Source organism: Cyprinus carpio, chromosome A1, assembly GCF_018340385.1.
Source record: "Cyprinus carpio isolate SPL01 chromosome A1, ASM1834038v1, whole genome shotgun sequence".
Lineage (NCBI taxonomy): Eukaryota > Metazoa > Chordata > Actinopteri > Cypriniformes > Cyprinidae > Cyprinus > Cyprinus carpio.
The window spans coordinates 38,032,154-38,048,027 of record NC_056572.1 but is presented as its reverse complement, the minus strand read 5'-3'; the positions used below and the strand labels follow the sequence as shown (position 1 = coordinate 38,048,027).

The window sequence follows — 15,874 nt, the reverse complement described above, 5'->3', positions numbered from 1 at the left end:
TCACACACCTTCTTCTGCAGCGCGCAGTGCAGGAGGAAGATGAACATGCCGTGCAGGGCGTTGAAGGAGGTGAAGAGGTAAGCCATCACCACGCTGCTGTCGTTCATGAACAGGAGGCCAAAGATCCACGTCAGAGACACCAGTAACAGCAGCGTGATAGAGCTGAGCGTCCAGCACCTCAACACACACACACACACACAGCGTTACCAATGCTCTCGTGATGCCGTGTTAAATAAAACTAAAAATACTGGAAAACATTTGTAAACTAAATACATTTAATGTGAACAAATATCTAATTTTTCATGAAATTACTACAACTAAAACTAAAAAAAGAAAAGAATAAAAACTAAAAATAAATATTAAACTAAAAAAAAAAAACTAAATAGAAAAAATAAATAAATAAAAAAGCCTATTTAATTAAATTACTTTAACTAAAACAAAAATAAAAATGAATAAAAACTAAATAGACATACTTCGAAAAACAAAAGCTTATAAAAATGCCTATAAAATTAAAATGACTACAACCAAAATGGAAATAAAAAATTTATAAAACATAAAACATCTATTTTTGAAATAAAAACTAAATACAAAAAATACACAAAAAAATGATGATGAACAAATATAACATAAAATATAAAAAGAAACACTGTTCTAAATTTTATTAAACACAAATGTGGTATAGAAATTAGACTTAAAATAACACAAGTGTCCACTGCAGTTCAATAAAAACTGATTTTGTAAAAATAATAAAATAAATAAAAATGAAAATAAATTATAAATAAATAAATAAAATAACTTTGCAATTTAAAGAATAAAATACATCTTAAACAATTTGGTCCGTGTTTTTTTTTTTTTTTGAGTGCATGAAATAACCATTTCTCTAAATAGATATCTTCATGAGTGTCCAGCCCCATCAGGACTTCACAGTTTTTTATTTAATTTCTTTTAATTGTTTTTTGTTTGTTTGTGGTTTTTTTATTATATTTTATTATCTGTAAATGTTGGAGACTCGACTCTAATGGAGTCTCAGACAGCAGGAGATATCCTTCATGTTTGAGCCGTGAGGGTGTATATTATTGTCTAGATAGAGAGCTCACTGCTACAGATTTCTGGTAAATATCATGTGCTGTAGCCGAGGAACTGAGAGTGACCCCTGACGCCTGCATTCTTACTTGATGTTGTCGAATCGGCTGGGACTCTGGCTTCAGAACAGTGGAGTGTCGCAGCATCCGGTGGATGGTGATGACCAACACTGCCAGATTCAGCTACACACAAGAGGTCAAAGGTCAGACGGGCTCTTAAGAGAGCAGAAAACACTCAGAAGACTCTCATTCCAGCAAGGGGGCCTTCATGTATCCACTCACAAATTAAAGTTATTTTGCATTTTAATCCAATTTTGTGTAAACGTCATGTGATTTGTCAGTCTGGTCAAATAATGAGTCAAAACATTCATACTGGAAATAGAGGGTCTCGTTGAGACATTGCATTATGGGATATGCTATAGTACTCAAAGTGTGTTTGCTGCTTATATGTATATAATAGCTGCATTACAATTAAAAAAATAAATATATATTTTTCTTTAAATAAAACATTTGATTATAAATAAATAAACATTATTATTAGTTTTTTACTCTAAATATTTATAAACAATTTTTCATGTGGATACATGTGTAAATATGTAAATATGTCAAGTTTGTCAGTCTGGTCAAATAAAAGGAATTTACCACAATTGAAATGGAACTTAGAATAGTACTTAAAACACTTATAATAACTTAAAATAAAGAAATAAATATTTGTGTATTAAAATAAGCATACATTTTAACTATATATTTTTAAAAAATTTAATTACATACATAGAGAAAGAGAGAGAAACTAACAAAAAGGTGATGTATTTGCAGTTGATGCATTGATTTCTAAACTAATGCATTCAAATGAGGATCTCTTACCAGGATAATGAAGGAGGCGGGGCCAATAACCGTCCAGATGAAGTATAATCCACTCTCAGCCAGCAACTGCACAACACAAGAGAGAGAAATTACACACGCAAACACAACCGAGGTCAAGACTTAGGACTCCTGCAGATGGAAACACACTCACGCTTTAGGTCCTCCGTAGCGTCCTGTAGTCGATGGCTGTAGATATGGCCACCACCAGCGAGGGGAAGCCGTACGCAGAGAGGTAGTAGTACTTACGACGAGACGTCTCGCTTTCGAACACCTCCACCATCAGCACATACAGCTGCACCGTCTCCATGCAGAGCCAGCAGAACACGGACAGCAGGAAGAAGTGCAGCAGACCGGCCAGAACCGGACACACCACCTGCACACACACTTCACGTATGAGCACATCACTGCTGAGGTGGTCTGGTGTAGCCTGGTTTACTATAATGTATCCTGATGTGATCTGGTTAGTCTGATAACGTCTTGTTAGGGCCGGTATGTGTCTGGTTTAGTCTAATGTGGTCTGATGTGGTCTGCTTTAGGTTGATTGTTGGTCTGATGAGGTTTGGTTTTAGTCTGATTAGTCTTGTTTGGTCTGATGTGAGTCTGGTGTTTGTTTGACATGGTCTTGAGTAGAGTGCTACACTCTAATGTGATGGGGGTGTGGTCTGGTTAACCATGATTCAGTCTGGTGTGGTCTGGTTTAGTATAATACGGTCTTGTTTACTCTGATGCAGTCTGGTGTGGTCTGGTTTAGTCTAATATGGTCTGGGTTAACCATGATGCAGTCTGGTGTTGTCTGGTTTAGTCTAATATGGTTTGGTTAACTCTGGATGCAGTCTGGCCGTGGTCTGGTTGCTCTGATGTGGTCTGGGTTAACTCTGATGCAGTCTGGAGTGGTCTGGTTCTGGTTTAGTCTAATGCGGTCTGGTTAACTCCTGAGCAGTCTGGAGTGGTCTGGTTTAGTCTAATGTGGTCTGGTTTAGTCTGATGCAGTCTGGTGTGGTCTGGTTTAGTCTGATGCAGTCTGACGTGGTCTGGTTTAGTCTAATGTGGTCTGGTTAACTCTGATGCAGTCTGGTGTGGTCTGGTTTAGTCTAAGGTGGTCCTGGTTAACTCTGATGCAGTCTGGCGTGGTCTGGTTTTGTTCTAATGTGTCTGGTAACTCTGATGCAGCCCCAGTCTGGAGTCGTCTGGTTTAGTCTAATGTGGTCTGGTGAACTCTGATGCAGTCTGGCGTGGTCCTGGTTAGTCCTAATGTGGTCTGGTTAAACTCTGATGCAGTCTGGCGTGGTCTGGTTTAGTCCTAATGTGGTCTGGTTAACTCTGATGCAGTCTGGAGTCGTCTGGTTTAGTCTAATGTGGTCTGGTTAACTCTGATGCAGTCCTGGCGTGGTCTGGTTTAGTCTAATTGTGGGTCTGGTTAACTCTGATGCAGTCTGGAGTCGGCTGGTTTGTATTCTAATGTGGTCTGGTTAACTCTGATGCAGTCTGGCGTGGTCTGGTTAGTCTAATTGTGGTCTGGTTAACTCTGATGCAGTCTGGAGTCGTCTGGTTTGGTCTGATGTGGTCTGGTTAACTCTGATGCAGTCTGGCGTGGTATGGTTTAGTCTAATGCGTCCTGGTTACTCTGATGCAGGTCTGGCGTGTCTGGTTTAGTCTAATATGGTTTGGTTAACTCTGATGCAGTCTGGAGTCGTCTGGTTTAGTCTAATGCGGTTGGTTAACTCTGATGCAGTCTGGAGTCGTCTGGTTTAGTCTAATGTGGTCTGGTTAACTCTGATGCAGTCTGGCGTGGTCTGGTTTAGTCTAATGTGGTCTGGTTTACTCTGATGCAGTCTGGCGTGGTCTGGTTTAGTCTTAATGTGGTCTGGTTAACTCTGATGCAGTCTGGAGTCGTCTGGTTTAGTCTAATGCGGTCTGGTTAACTCTGATGCAGTCTGGAGTGGTCTGGTTTAGTCTAATACGGTCTGGTTTACTCTGATGCAGTCTGGCGTGGTCTGGTATTTAGTCTAATGCGGTCTGGTTTACTCTAATGCAGTCTGGATCGTATGGTTTAGTCTAATGTGGTCTGGTTAACTCTGATGCAGTCTGGCGTGTGTCTGGTTTAGTTCTAATGCGGTCTGGTTAACTCTGATGCAGTCTGGAGTCGTCTGGTTTAGTCTAATGTGGTTCTGGTTAACTCTGATGCGTAGTCGGCGTGGTCTGGTTTAGTCTAATGCGGTCTGGTTTACTCTGATGCAGTCTGGAGTCGTCTGGTTTAGTCTAATGTGGTCTGGTTAACTCTGATGCAGTCTGGCGTGGTCTGGTTTAGTCTGATGCGGTCTGGTCCTCGTGAACTCACGGTATAGTGTGTGTCTTGTCCATGCCGATGAGGAAGAGGAGGTTGAGATGAAGAGCGTGAGGCACAGGTTCTTGTGGATGGAGGTGCGGTCGCTCTGAAGGCCTCGCAGGCAGCAGCAGAAGGTGGAGATGCACAGAGCCAGACACACCAGAGAAATCAGCATCCCCACCCACGTGATGACGAACAGGATCAGACCCTGAACACCAGCTGGGATACTGGCACCGAGAGGAACAACAGAGCGTGAATGACTGACACATGCGGATGTGCGTTGAAGGGTTTTAAACGCGTGTGTGAGTGTTTGAGACTCACGGTGGGCTGCTGGTGGTTCATGAAGCACGGCAAAGTTGGTCAGATGCGAGCAGGCACAGGTGGTGTGCGGGTTGTTGCTGTGCAGACGTGGTCTGCAGCCATGTGAGGACCACTGACCCGTCATCGAGCGCTCGTAATTCCAGAACGAACAGTTGGGATTGAAGTGATTCTCCAGCTGTCAAACACAACACACAGACGCCCGTGAGCCGATTATAAGAGTGTGTTCATGTTCCTCAAAAACTCACGGTCTGAGAGCATGTGAGAAAATGTTTTTCATTGTTTTTATTTATTCATTTGTTTTTGAATAAATGAGAATGTATTTGGTGTGTCCTTCAGCAGCACTGGAGCTTCATAAACTAAACCGGATGGATCATGTTCTCCAGACGGATCTGAGATGATAAAAGAATATTGAGACACAGTATCAATGGCACTCATTTAATTTGATGCCACATTAGTCACACATTGCTGTGAAATGATAAATTGTATATATTAAATATTATGAAATATAATTTCTCTTTTCTTTGTGCCCTGTCATAATTATTCTTGTTTTTCATTTGTAAAGGCTTAAAACTCTCTCATTACTTCCAGGTTTAATTATTTATTAATTATTTATTTTTTTGGATGAGATTTCTTTAAACTGATTGCAGTTTATCTTTTTCTTCTTAAAACATTTTTAAATAATTTTAAACACTTTTTTTTTTTTAAAATTACTTTTGCGATATATAAATAAACTTGCTTTTTCTAATGTACACTACAATTTGGGTTTGGTAGAAAAAAATTTTTTTGCCTAAAAATACAATAAAAAAATCTGTAATATTTTATAATATTAATATTATTAACAGATGTGAATCTCTGTTAAAGTGTAATGTATTTCTGTGATGTGCACCTATACACTCATCATCATCACAACAAACATCACTCACACATAATAATTCATAAAAAAAAAAAGTGAAGTCTGTGTTTTTTTTAAAGAACCAAAGAAACCTTCTGGACACGTTGAACACAGTTGTGCTGCCACAATATTTTTGTGGAAAACTTTGATACTGTAATTTTTTCACGAGTTTCACAGATTAATTGAAAGTTCAAAAGAACAGCATTTTTTGAAATAGAAACTCTTTTCTAACACCTTATAAATGTCTTTACTGTCACTTTGAGCATCAGCCTTTGTCCTTGATGAATAGAAGTATTAATTTCTCAAAAAACATTACTTTTGAACAGTAGTGTATTTTTGTTTAGATATACATTTTTTTGGTTCTACATTTTCTACATGACTTTATCTCTAACTCTAAACTGCAGCTCGAGTATGAAACAATAGATTTCTTAACGATCAGCAGAAGATGGCAAAGTCAGTCTATATGTGTGTGTGTGTGTGTGAGTGTGTGTGTTTGTGTGTGTGTGGTGTGTGTTGTGTGTGTCTGTGTGTGTGTGTGTGTGAGTGAATGTGAGTGTGTGTTGCCAGTGTGTGTTAGCACCTGCAGGTTGGTCGCAGCGTGAGACTCTCGACGTGGGTTTTTGTTCAGGAACACCGGCGGCTGGACTCTTTGTTCATGGAGGCAGAGATGATGTGGGAGTTGACGGCTAGACCGTGTCCTCCCAACTCGCCGTGCGTCTTCACCGTGGCGTTTTGAGTGGAGAGGAACGAGCCCAGGTTCTTATAGAGCGTGAAAAACCACCTTCACCTGACCTGTGATGGAGCCACACCCACACACACACACGCACGTCACATGGTCAGATCTACACGACACGGTCAGCTGCGATCGATAAGGGGTGATCCCACACAGCTCATAACACACACGCGCGTCACCACTGGCAACAGCCACGGAGCCCGGTGACCAGGAGACTGTTACTATGGCAACTCCGAGCGAACTGGCCCAATACATGTGGCACAGAGAAACCTATTAAGGGTGTGAGCGTCTGAGAACGACTGAGGACAGAGAGGACAGAGAGAGAGACTGACGGAGAGAGAGAGGGAGGAGAGAGAGAGAGAGAGAGAGAGAGAGAGAGAGAGAGACTGACCGTTGCGGCTGTACTGTTTGATGGTGGATGACGACACCTGGATGGTGCTGTCGCTGTCATACGAGTTTGGGAAGGACAGATCCTTCAGCTCCATCTCTGTGTTGAGCACATACACCTCCAGATCTGAACACACACACACCACACACACACACACACACACACACACCACACACACACACACACACAACACACTTGCTCTTTTTAATCAACTAGCATAAAATCTAACACCATTACCTTAAATACAAATGAATAAGAACATTAAACATTTTGGTAAACACGTTACAATAAGGATAACATTATTGTTGAAATTAGTTATTCATGTTAAAAATATACTATTTTTGTTTGTTCATAATAATGTTAATTTATATAACTTAAAAAATGTCATAAAGTATTATCCGAGACTAATTATATAAAATTTTTAAAAAATATATAAAATGTATTTGATGCAGTTAACACACACAATTACATAATTAGATTTTGTTCTGTGTAGTTTATTAATTTAATTAATAATCAGTAATTAACTGTCTCAAGTAACAGTAATTCTGCTATTTAAAAAAAAAAGGATATATATATATATATTTGTGATCATGTTACATTGCTACTTTATACAATATATATTTTAAAGAAATTAATACTTCTATTCATCAAGGATGCATTAAATTGCTCAAAAGTGACCGTAAAGACATTTGTCATGTTACAAAAGATTCCGTTTCAAATAAATGCTGCTCTTTTGAACTTTCGATTAATCTGTGAATCCTGAAAAATTAAATGTATCACGGTTTCCTCAAAAATATTGAGCAGCACAACTGTGTTCAACACTGATAATAATAATAAATGTTTCTTGAGCAGCAAATCATCATATTAGAATGATTTCTGAAGATCATGGGACACTGAAGACTGCAGTAATGATGCTGAAAATACAGCTGCGCATCACAGAAATACATTACACTTTAACAGAGATTCACACAGAAAACAGTTATTTTGAATCGTAATATTATTTCACAGTTTTTACTGTAGTTTTGATAAAATAAATGCAGCCTCGGTGAGCAGAAGAAACACTCCCCAAACTTCTGGATGTTTGTGTATATGAAGCAGCATGAGTCTTACCGACGTTTGGTGCGCGGTCGCTGAAGTGACCCCCGTACAGGTTGTTAGCCAGTAGAAACGCTGCTTTCTCCATGACGTCCAGCAGCATGGTGGCGGTGTGTGACTGTTCTGTGGAGTTCATGTCATGCCACGACTCCAGCGCCTCCAAACGCAGCAGGTTATCCACCGTCTGCACCACCGCCTGACACACACACACACACACACACACACACACACGTAAGCGGCGTACACAGAGACACTCAGGTCTGCACAACTGTGTGCTGTGTGATTACCTGAATAAACGCTCGACAAGTCCGTTCTCTCTTCTGAAGCTGAAAGACACAAACAAAACTGTGTTTCTCTAATACTTGTTTATATGTGTGTGTGTGTGTGTGTGTGTGTGTGTGTGTGTAGTATACAACACCTTGTTGTAGTTGCGTGTGGCTGACTCCTTGTTTCCGGGTCGCAGCGCCTGCAGCTGTGAGTCCAGAATGTCCAGCAGCTGCTCCATCAGACGCACAGAGGAAGTGACATCACCGGCATAGACCCGCCCCCGTGTGTGATTGACAAGTACAGCAGCGATATGTGCTGCATTCTCCTCACTCTTAATCTACAGAAACAAGAGAGACACATCAAATATCTGTCCATCCATCCATCATCTATCTATCAATCTGCATCCGTTTATCCTTCTGATAACCCCTAACCTATGACCTTCGACTGACCTTTTGAGCGACCTGGTTGACCCAGGGGGAGGTGCAGTTGCTGAGGTCGGGGCCTCTGGGGTTCCACACCACGTCATCAGCCATACACTGATATGACGCGATACCTGAATGACGGACAGAGAGCAGGAAAATGAGTAAGACAGAAAAAAACCCTGCCAAACAGTCAGAATCAGGTGACGCCTTAGGAAAAGGAAAAGGATAAGAGGGATTCCTGTAATAATCAAAACATCCTAAAACAAAGCATGAAAAATAAACCTTCGGAAATACTACTGTGAACCTGTGAAGAAACATCTGACCTTATAACACAACACACGTCAGTGGAAAGCACTGCAAACAGGAACATCACACTCAGAAAACATTCTGATTCATAAACTGCACACATGAAGATTTTCTGGCTACAGCGGTTGACAACATGCAGAAGCTGGCTAATGGATTTCAACATCAAGATTTTAGGTAGGACACAGAATGGTCATTATTTCATTTAGGTTTATTAATAATTTTCTGTAATAAAAAAAAAAAAAAAAAATTAATTTCAGTGCTCCTGATGCGTAGCAAATGGATTTTTATAAGCCAGCATTTTCATGTGGTCTCTCAATGAATATTAGTTTATAAAAACTGCATGTGTAATAATTATAATGGAATTAGAAAATGGCATTTAGATTAATTGTAGATTAAGATTTCCTCTGCGTGAGAGTGTGGCGTTAAAGCTAGCATTAGCATGTGACCTCACAGTGCCTTGGTGTAATCTGTACGATCAAGTCTAAACACTGATGGTAATGGACTGTTTTCGAATCACTACTCGCCTCTAATAATAAAGCTAAATACATTTAAAAAAACTGTTATTAAAACCTGTTTTTGTATCTTAGGCTTTTGCACAAATGATTATGAAAATCAGAAGCCATCAAACGCCTCACGACTGTCCAGAGGCGAGTTCACCGAGAGTTCAGCAGCGTGCACGAATATATTATACAAACCCATCCACTAGAGACACGATCCTCGAGTAAAAAGATGTCATCAAATGTAAAATAAACATTACACAGAGGGAAAAATGGGAAAGCTACAAACACGAGGCAGCTGAAACACACCCACTAAATGCTTTATTTTAACACAGACTCATCTGTAGTGTGACCACACACATGAAACCCCCCAAAACACCAGCCCACACACAAGCACGTACTGACCGAGGGATCCTTTGGGACACGGCCTCTCCACTGTTTCCCCTCGATGAGTCGGGGGCCACTGGACCCCGCGGGTCACCCGGCCCTCACACATGGGTGTGCGCGGCCCCTGAGGTCGGCGCGGGGGCCTGACGGTCACCGGGACCGTGGCTGTGATGGGCCGCCCCGCCGGAGCCCTGTTTATAGCCCCCACCGGGTGGAAGGTCACGGACGGGACGGAAGTGGGCCTGAAGCCCATCGACACGGTGGTGGAGAGCACACTCGGAGGAGTGGTGGAGAGAAGAGGCGTCGAGAGAGGATCTGAGAGGAGACACAGACAAACGTACAAAGAGATTAAACAGAGCAAACAGAGACTTTAACAAAAATGTAATGGGAATCATAAAAATCTACCTGTTCCTGCATTTTTTAATAAACGTAATGGTTCGGAACACAAAAGTCTCCTGCTTTTTCAAATTCTTAAACCGTGCTCAGATTTGCAATCTAAAGTCACAAAATTGACTGAACATCAAATGATCTCAGCTGCTTCACCGATTTTTAAAATGAGGAAATGATGAGACTTGGAAGAGATCTCAGCCACATCTCAAACTCAAACACTTCTCACAAAATTCTCTGAAGATCAAAAGATCTGAGCTGCTTCTCCAATTTTCTCCTGAGAAAACAATGAGATCTTAATCATATCTCAAACTGTGCTCAGATTTGCAAAAAAAAGAGAGATATCAAAATATACACAAAAACATCTCACAAAATTCTAAAATTTTCGGAGAAATCTTCTGGGAAAACTATGATATTTGGAAGAGATCTCAACATAATTTCATAATGTGTTCCAATTTGGCAAGATACCAAGGTCTGCAATCAAAAGTCTCAGTATGAACTCAAACATTTTTCATCAAAGATCAAATGATCTGAGCTGCTTCTCAAGATTGATTCTAAAGTCTTACTACTGTATGAAAAAAACTGACCCATTTGGGTACGGTTTTATTTTAGGAGAAACAATTGAGACAAAGTTGATACTTAAACAACACAGACAAATTGAGCAAATTAAATGAAACAACTGAGATTTCCAGTAAAACTCATGAAATTTAAAAGCGCAACCTCTGAGAAATAAATGATTTTTTTCACAACAACTAACTCATTTGGCTCAAGCAGACACTTAGCAGATAACTCAGAACTCATTTAAGTAGGGTTGGGTATCATTTTAATTTTATCAGTTTCCGATTCCGATTCTGATTCCAATTCTTTTCCACACCCATTATTCAAACGTGATAAAAAATGGTATCAAACATTTTTTTTTTTTTTTTTTTTAAACTTCTAAAAACATTTATTAGAGCTGAACACCATGAACAAAAATCAACAGGCTACATAAAAACTGGACTCTTTAAGAGCTGTTTAAGAACTGCATTATTCTGGATAAATTAAGGGTTTTTGTTTTTCTAAGTTGAGGGTATTTCTTTTTTTTTTTCCCAATGGAAGTTGTGGTTCTCTCATGATTCTGAAGAAAAATCATTAGACTAAACAAAATCACATGTAAGAATGAATGAATGATTAAATGACTCATTCAAGATGTACTTGTTTCATTACTGGATGAATCAGTGTTCTTGAACAAATCTCTTGTATGATTCAAAGACAGCCCCAGTGCTTTGTCATGTTGGTGGTGACACCTCTCTTGCAACATGTTTAGCTATCACAGATATTATACTTAGCAGTTTTGGCTTCAAAAAAAAAATCTAGCATAGGAATCGGTAGGCAGAATCAAAATTTTCGTTTGAAAAAAATTTCCCCATCAGCATTTTTTTTTAAAAAGTTGCCATCTATCTGATTCCTGACCTTAGCTCTTTCCCCATCAGCATTTTTTTTTTAAAAGTTGCCATCCTTTTTTAAAAAGTCACTAAAATTTGATGGCCTCCGGTATATTTTGCTGTATGAATATTTGAATATGCAGTAGACCAAAATAAAGATCAGAGCCTCTACTTTTAAACAAAACAAATCTGTTTTATTCTAGCTTAAAGGATACTTTTTTTATCAACAGTTGAATATGTGTAGGTTTCATAGAAAACAATGCATAATATCCTTCTGTTCACATAAGAGATAGCTCATTTCTCCGTTCTGTTCATGTGTGTTTTTGTTCAGGAAGTTTCATACTCGTTCAGAAGATGTGTAATAGCGCCCCCGAGTGTATAACAGTGAAAACACAAAAAGCCGTAAAAACTCATTAATGGCGGGGAAGCGTTTTCTTTTAAAAGACGAGATAACTCGTCAATGCCGGGGAAAGAGTTAAGTGTTCCGATTCTGGAATCAAAATCGATTTTCCATTCCCAACCCCACCTTTAAGTCTCCTGAGAAATGAAAGAGCAACCTCTGAGCTATTTAAATGCTGACCTGTGGTGGGCTGCGGCGGGCTGAACTCCAGCGGGTACCGCAGGACGATGTAGTTGTTCCAGACGTACAGCTGGTTGTCTCTGGGGTTGTAGCTGATGGAGGAGATGTGCTGGTATGGGTTGGGGAATGGGATTCTCACCGGCTCCTCGTGGTTACGCCTTGTGTCATAGGCGTACAGGATCAGGTCTCCGCCCACCTCACTGTCATCGTCCTGGTACACGGAACGAACAGCGTACAAGATGCCACACGCCACGAACGCGTCTGACGCCATGCGCTTCTCAAAGCTCGTCTGCCACGTCCCCTCAAACCTCAGCGTGTATGGGTTCACCTGAGATGCAAGCCAATCGGATTACAGAAAGATCGGGAAACAGCCAACGACATAAACAGGAAGTTAATTTTAAAACACTTTCTCACCTGGCTAACAACGAGGCGTCCGCTGTTGGCTTCAGTGGCATATATGACCCAAAGCCCGTGTTCGTCCACGGCTAGGTCAATGTCGGATTTTCCGCCCCAGCGGTACGGCGATGTGTCGTGGTAGTTGGCGGTTGCAATAATAGCTTCGCCGCTCTTGATGCGAGTCCGCAGGTCATATTTCACAATGTTGCGTGTGCGTTCCTTGTTATAGAACACAGCCCCGTCATACACAACGAAACCAGTGCCGTCCACTCGACTCGGCAACCTGTACGTCACACAGAAACGTTATTATAACACTCATACAACACTCAACGTGTAACTCACTAATAAACATATAAACACAGACTCACTTATAGGTAGTGGTGACTCTGTTTTGGATGTAGTCGTCCCATGAAGCGTATTCGTACAGCATATCTGTGCGATAGGGTGTCCAGGGCATCACGTACAGCCTATCGCCTGCTTGCAGAGGGTCTTTACACCACGCCCCCGACTGATGCTCCGCCTCCCGCACAGAACTGGGCTCCAACACTCGCATTAACGTTCCAGGACAAACAAAAACTAGAGACGGAGAAAGAGAAAGTGATAATAGACATGAGCAGGAGTAGAGGAGTTAATAAAAAAAAAACAACAAACAAAAAAACAAACAAACACACACACACTACTACATACACACACACACACACACACACACACACACACACACACACACTCTCTCTCTCTCTCTCACACACACACACACACGATGCATATAATAATAGAGGATATTATTGATAGTGACACACAATCTCACACATACACGTCTTACACTACCGATTGCTGAATCATGAGTGCCTGTGTGTGTGAGAAAGAGAGATTTAATTCTAAAAAGATGAAAATACAATGTCATTAAGTGTGTGTGCAAGCAAAGATAGGTAGAAAGACAAAGACAGGCAGATAGACAAACGATAGGTAGATAGATAGATAGATAGATAGATAGATAGATAGATAGATAGATAGATAGATAGATAGATAGATAAGATAGTTTGTTTGCTGTCATAAACTGATTTGCTACATTTCAGTTTTGGTTAGAGTTTTTGAGGTAGAGTCATGAAAGAGGGGGCGGGGCTACAGGAACCTTTGGAGCCAATGAGATGCGGGTTAGTTCACACAGAGGACAGGGATTGGCTGGGAGAACTGTCAATCAAATCACACCACACACACAGGTCAAGCTCTTCAGGAACACGGCATGTGCACACAGTTACTAAAAGAGAAGGAGGAGTTTTCTTTTAAAACGCTAAATAAATGACAACAGGTCGGTCCTGAGGGAAGCAAAGGGATGAACAGAGACGTGTGTGTCGTTTAGATCTGAGGATAAATTAGCTTCGAACAGTAAGCAAATCAAAAGGGAGAGCGGAAAACAAGTGTGTGTGTGTGTGTGTGTGTGTGTGTGTGTGTGTATGTGTGTGAGAGAGAGAGAGAGAAAGAGAAAAGAGAGAGAGGAGGTTCTTCCTGGTGTTTGTAAGGTGTGTGAACAAGAGAAGGAGGAAAATGAAGGAGCTGCATCAAACTAGAACACATCACAAGGGCCAGGGAGAAAAGAGAGAGACAGAGAGAGAGACAGAGAGAGAGAGAGAGAGAGAGACAAGATGAGGAGAGACAGGAAATAGAAACTGCGGCGTTAACATGGTCTTTACCTTTTTGGTCCACTTCTATTCAAGCGTTGAAATAGAGAAGGGGAGAGAGGTATAAATGAAGAGAGAGAGAGAGAGAGAGAGAGAGAGAGAGAGAGAGAGAGACAGGCAGAAGGTGCACAGAAGAGAGAAAAAAGAGAAATTTCAGTTCAACAGCAGAGTCTTCCGTTTCTTTTCAAGCTTAAAGGTCAAGTGAAATTTATTAGACATGAGACAGAAGAAGAAACACATGAGGGAGAAAGACAAAAGAGAGGGGAAAGGTGAAAATATTGCAACGGAAAGAGAGAGAAGGAGAGGGAGAGCGAGCGAGAGAGAGAGAGAGAGAGAGAGAGAGAGAGAGAGAGTGATGGTATGGTAGGGTAAGGGACAGGAACTAGCTACGCCTCAATTAAACTGCACCAATCGCTGGTGTGATGGATTTAATCATCTGAATGTTCGTTAGGTGTTCTGCCCTCGATCACTCTGTCCACTCTCCATCCCTCCACCCGCCCCCCCACCCAAACAAACCCACACATTCAGCACGGCCGCTGCGGGAAACAGGAGATTATTAGAAACAGACACATTCACACCACAGCCGGAAATGACACACTCATCAACTAAATGAAATTAATTTGCTTCCCTCATTCCTTCAGGAGCGTGATCAAACATGCATTAGATCGGTCGATGCAGTCGTGCTGCGGCACACAGAATCATACGAGCTGCTGTTGTGCATCACTCCAGAATAAACAGAGCGTTCATTACCGCTGCGTGTCAGGCACTGCGTGTCCTCCATCAGGGAGGCCAGATAATGAATTTGCTGTAATTGAACTATGCGTACTTTTATTATGTTGTATCCATTTTAAAAACCATTAATGGTCTATGAAAGGCACTGACGGTTGAGCTATTTTCTGAATTCATTTTGCTGCATATTATTGTGCACAGCAATTTTTGTATCATTATTTAGTTTAAGCCTGCTAATTTAGTTGTGTTTTTGACAGGTTCATTAGCTTTGTTTTTTGTTTGTTTAATTTGCTATTTAATTTTCAATATTTCTCAGTTTTAGTGCAGTTATTTTAAGTTTTAGTTCTAGTAATTTCACTTGAACTTTAATTCAAGTTTAGTTTTGTGATTTTGTCAATTTTAGTATTTTTTAAATGTCTACTTAGCTTTTTTTTTGTAATTAATTTTAACTAAGTATTTGTTTAGTAATTTCCTTTTTTATTTTCAATAATCTTATGTTTTAAGTTTTTATTTATTATATTATATTTTAGTTATTTTCATCTTATTAGTTATTACATGTTATTTTCATACTTTCATTTTAGTTTAAAGTTTATTGTCATTTTAATGTCTATTTAGTTTTTATTATTTTTTTTATCTGAGTTTAGATATTTTGAGTTTTTGTTTTAGTCATTTCATTACTTCAACTTAAATTAAAATGCTTAGAAATATCTATTGTAAATATAACCGAAAGTTTGTCTAATTTTATTTTATTTCAAACAGCATTTCTTTTACCTCACTTAACGTAAATGTTTTTACTAGTTTCATGCTGTGAGTATATTCAGAACATATTATAGTCTCTTGTCCCTTAAAGCTTAATTAAAGCATATGCATGACCAAATAACTTTCCTTTGTGTATGCTAAATTTCCAATGTGAAGAAAGTCATGTGCTGGGAAGAAAGCTCATTGTCAGCTGAGCTTGTGTTTGTGTTGGCTGTCGGTGTGAACAGGCCTTTACATGAGAGAGAAAGTCCAACACAAACACACACGGTTTCCTCCAGAGGCTCAGCAGCGCTCCCTTCAGACGGAGGAAACTCATCCAAACACACACACACACACACGT

General features: G+C 40.1%; 1 protein-coding gene and 1 pseudogene across 1 annotated transcript in view; both read right to left on the bottom strand.

The window, feature by feature from the left end:
- Window positions 1-15,874, bottom strand: part of LOC109053278 (protein NLRC3-like) — a 426,767-nt gene that overhangs the window by 365,697 nt on the left and 45,196 nt on the right. The window lies entirely within an intron of this gene.
- LOC109073254 overlaps window positions 1-15,874 on the bottom strand; it is a 35,351-nt pseudogene that overhangs the window by 3,954 nt on the left and 15,523 nt on the right.